Source organism: Chinchilla lanigera, unplaced genomic scaffold, assembly GCF_000276665.1.
Source record: "Chinchilla lanigera isolate Chin_1 unplaced genomic scaffold, ChiLan1.0 scaffold00035, whole genome shotgun sequence".
Lineage (NCBI taxonomy): Eukaryota > Metazoa > Chordata > Mammalia > Rodentia > Chinchillidae > Chinchilla > Chinchilla lanigera.
The window spans coordinates 4752942-4757971 of NW_004955436.1; positions in this window are offsets into that span (position 1 = coordinate 4752942).

Here is a 5030-nt window from a genome sequence, read left to right on the forward strand (position 1 = left end):
TATGTAAGCATTCTCAAGTTAAAATTTTTATTTTACCATTACATCTACAAATTTTTCCCATATGCTTTAAGATCATCTATCACTTGTTTGTGAGAAATACTTTCACGTGATTAAAAAAATAAGCATGTGAGAAAGAAATACTAAAAGGGAAATTTAGAAATATGTTCTAATCCTTAGGAGCATTTTTCTGGAGTCTACATTGCTGTTATTGCTGTGGTTGGTTGCTGCTATGAACCGGTGGGATCCTGGCTGTGAGTTATGGTGCAGACATAATTCCTTCTGGCAACACAGTTCCTACTTATCTCTTAATTATAAGTGGCTTATAGCAGCATGGATTTATTTCCCACAGTCCCGAGGCCTGCAAAGTCCAAGATCGGCAAGTTCAGAGTCTGGTGAGGGCTGCTCCAGGCTCGTGGATGGCCCTCTTCTCGCTGTAACCCTTCCTAGCTGAAGGTGGAAGCGCATGCTCATGGGCATTTTTCATGAACAACTAATACCTTCTGCAGGCTCTGCTCTCACAATCTAATTATGCACCAAAGGTCTCACTTCCAAATACCATCACATGAAAAATTAAGTCTCCAGACAGAAGTTTTACACAGGGTGTACGCACTCAGTCCCCTGAGAGAAGTATATTCGCTCTGACAGAGACTGCAGCTCCGTTCGAAATAATCTTGTTGCCTGAAATGGGCTGAAGTTAACCTGGAAATTTTGTGCTCGGTATATGTACTGGTGTCCACGGGTGAGAGATAGAAGCCAACATAAAAACTCATTGAAGGAAGATAATCTCATCCTAGGCTTCAATTTTTAATGTAATTTTTCAAGAGGAAAGATAAGTTTAATAGTCATGTGCCATGTAACATTTTGGTCAGTGATGGACTACATATGTGGCTCTGGCCCCCTAAGATTATAACACCCTGAAAAATTCCTGCTGCTTGGTGATGCAGCCATTGTAACATCACTGTCCACTGCATTGCTCCTGTGTTTGTGACGGTGCTGGCTGATTGTAAAATTGTTGATGTTCATAAACAAACCTACTGCTCCGACAGTCATGGGGAAGGGCAGCATAGACGGCCATGTGCTGCAGACTCGATAAAGATAACGTGACCATGCTGTGGTTTCCGTATTTAGTACCCACTCACTGTGCAGAGCCGGCACGTGTACCTGACACATCTTAGTCCTGTTTGCATCCCCTCCCTTCTCCCTCCTCCCCGTTTCCTCCATTTGTTGGTCCTCTTCTCTTTGGAGAAAGATCTGCCCACTCTTATCATCTCTCTTTTATTTATGTTTTAACCATTGCTTTAGCATGTACTGCTTCGAGCTTCTACGCACGCACACACGCACGGCCTCAGGCAGACGTTCAGGAGGGATTCCAGAGAAAAGCACTGTTGGCACAGGAGATGGGAGGTTCTTATGTGTTACTTCCCTTGAGGATCTTCCAGGGTGATGATGCGAAGCTGGAAAACAGTGACATGGAAGATCCTGACTGGGGCAGGCTTGGGTTCATACATCATACTAAAAAGTTTAAAAAAAAAATTTCCCAAAATGTAAAACACAAAAAACCTATAGAATATACAGAATAAAAGTATTTACAAATTTTTAAAGTTTTTAAAATTAATGACTTATGACACCACTTAGCTTAAAGCACCACTCATTGTACATCCCCACGGAAACAGCTCTGCAGGGAGACTCGGAGATACCGGAAGGAATGAGGAAGAGGGACATCTCCACGAGTAAAAGCAGAGCAGGGACTTACAGGTCAGTTGGGCTCAAATCCCTGCAAGGGCTGGCCAGAAAACCGCAACTGTCTCCAGCTTGGGAAGGATTTCTGATTGTAGGTCAGGGGCGGGGTTTGCAGTTTTTACACATCACCAGGGGCTACTGATGCTCCAGCTTTCGGGTTCATACTTTGTGGACCACTGAAGAACACTGGGTGTATAAAATGATGCAGGGCTTAAAACTTACACTGAATTAAAACCCATGCATATGTGAGCAGCTATGCTGTGAAAATGGTTGCTCATCTGTGCAATAGAAAAAAAAGATGGTTCTTTCACTATGGTCACTGTAAATGGTGCTGCATTACTCACACACTCATATAGAAAAATACTCGATGCCTTTCTTATATTGTAAACTAAGGTCTATCCCAAGTGTACACATTCTATATGTGAAAAACAATAAAACTTCTAGGAGCTGTGTTAGAGAGTGTCAGAGTAATACCTTTTAAACAGGACCCCCAAAGACTCTTCATAAGTAAAATATGATCGACATTAAAGTTTATGATCAGTGAAAAGACACTGTGAAGACAGTGAAAAGCCACACCAAAGCCGGGGGGAGGTCACCTGCAGCACATGCGCCGGGCAAAGGCCTATTCATGATCTCTGGAAACCTCCCGAGCAGTCACAAATCCGTAACCCACATTTTCTCCCTGTGCCCTTAGGCACCAAGAGATGATGTAGAAGAACCTTCCTGTGATTCACAGCAGCCTCAAACTGAAAAGGGCGGATTCCCATCCCTAGGGCAATGGAAAAGCCCACCGTGGGCTGCATATAGCATGCAGTTCCATGGATGGGTGAAGCTCGTCAACCACGCAGAATGAAAGAGGCGGACGATATCATCATATATGAGTACTACACTCATCCAAGTCCAAAACTTGGTAAGAGGGTTACTTTCCAAATAAAGATCACGTAGCTTCACTTGCTGGAAAGGAAAGGTCCACAGGAGGTGAATAGCAGCTGGTCTTCCTGGTTACTGACCAAGCTCTATTCCTTAACCTGTTGGATATTTAAACAAGTGCTTGATTTGTAACATAGAACTGATCTATATGTCTTTGCTTTGTGCTTTTTCTGTAGATGTACCTTTTATTCAGTAATAAGTGGGATAAAATGTTTTCAAACACAGTTTACTTACTCTATCCATTTGAAGTATAACAGTAAGCCAGACTTTACTTTTCAGTTGCTTGAAAACACCTGGCATCCTTGATTTAATTATTTTCCCAATAATACTTTAATTAATCCTTTTGTTTCATTAATTTATTCTCATTTTCTGTTCTTACATTACTCTGCATTCATTTAGTAAGGTAAATTAATATGTATTGGATATCAAATGTGTGATCTCATTTGGATAAACACCTTACCTAATTTATAGATGGCTTTGTATATTTTTTTTTTTTTTTTTTTTGTTTTTTTTTTTTTTTTTTTTTCTTGGTTTTGGTTTTTTTTTTTTTTTTTTTTTTTTTTTTTTTGGTTTTTCTCCGGTGCCGGGAACCAAACTCACGACCTTGCGCTTGCCAGGCAGGCGCTTTTGCCACTGAGCTAAATCCCCAGCCCCGGCTTTGTATATTTTGGTTATGAAGTTCCTACATTGAGAAATAGTCAATGTTAAAATTATTATAACTACATATAGGTAATATTATGCCATAGATCAACAAATTTATCTTCCAAATTCCTTTAAAAAATTCAGTCTAAGAGTTTGATTTCGGAGAACAAGATTCATCTTCTTAAGGACAGTGAAGGTGTAAGCTTTAACTGTACACAGAAGGTAACAGGGTAGTGGCTGTGCTTTCTCGGAAGCAGCTAGAAGATGTGAAACCCCCCCAGGGCGGACATAAACGACTTTCGCACTCAGGCACAGTAGGCAGTAGGAGCATCAGCATATTGTGAAAAGTAGACAAGTAGTGTAGTTATCATTTACGTCTTAGGGGAGGATGTGCGTAGATTCTGTGCCAGTTCATATAAAGAGGCTGGGCCTCTGCAGATGTGGCCTAGGGGTCCAGGGCCCACTCCCCCATGGGCTGAGCAACGCCACACATATGGCACATCCACCAGGGTTTTTCCGCCTTCCCCATTTAAAATATGAATGCCTCAAGAATAATGACTCTGTCCCTGTAATGTGTTACCTTATCCTGACCCTACATTACATTGTATATAGTTAATAAGGTGGTATGGACAATAAAAAGGTAAACGCCATATGTTACGGTTTACATCTGTGGTCCTGCAAGAGCTTCATGTGCTCAAAGGTGGTGGCTTTGGAAGGGGACTGGATTTTGGGGGTCACAGTGGTCCTGGTGATAAGAGGTGGGGTCTGGTCAGTAGGGGCGGTTGCGGTTGTGGCCTGGCAGGGTTTACCTCCCTTCTCTGCGCCTGTCCTCACTCTCTGCGGCCCGGACACCACGACCCGAACAGCTTTCCTTCACCACGCCCTCGGCCACGTTGCTTTTCCTTGGGAGCAGAGACGAGGGCTGAAAACTAAGCCAAAATAAACTTCTCCTCCTGTAGGTTACGGGTGTCAAGTACGGCGTCTGAGTAAGGAGGGAGATTAAGACCCCTACAAGCACGTTCTTCTCCTCCTCCTCGTCCATCTTCCTCTTCGTCTTGTTTCCGTCTCCTCTCATCCCCTCCTCCTCCTCTCTTTGCTGGCAACTCCATGCCCATGAGATTAACAATGGGAGAAAAAAGCCAGAAAAAGTATGTGCCGGTGAGGAGTGTTTCAGAACACACTGCAACCCGGCGAAACTTCCTTATGTTCAGTGTTGTCTCCGTGCACAAAACCTGGAACGATGCCCCACATGTGGAGCTCAGCAAACATCTTTGCACTAGTTAATTTGAACTCAGGACCTCTCCCCGCAGTATTTAAGCCCAAACGGCTCTTAGTGGCACTCACAGGATTACATGCTGTGCTTTCGAAACAGAAAACTTTCCTTTCTCAGGAACCATTCACTGCCACCTTCAGCTCGAGACTGCCGGTGATTCCAGGACACTGCGGATCAAACCAAAGCGAGAGCCCGTCTCCTACACACTCCCTTCCCTACGAACGGTGAAATGGGTCCAGGGCCCATGTTTCTGCCTGACATTCGTGTTGTCATTTCGTCCCTGGTTTCATTTTCATCCCGTTCTGTAGAAATTTAGCAAGAAGAGCTCACGGTGGAAAAACTACTCATCTAAGTTCCCGGGAGGCTGGATCCTTCACGCGGCGCCACAGACCCGCCGATCCTCCCCGCGCTGAGGTCCGTCTGCGGCGACTGCAGGGCGCAGGAG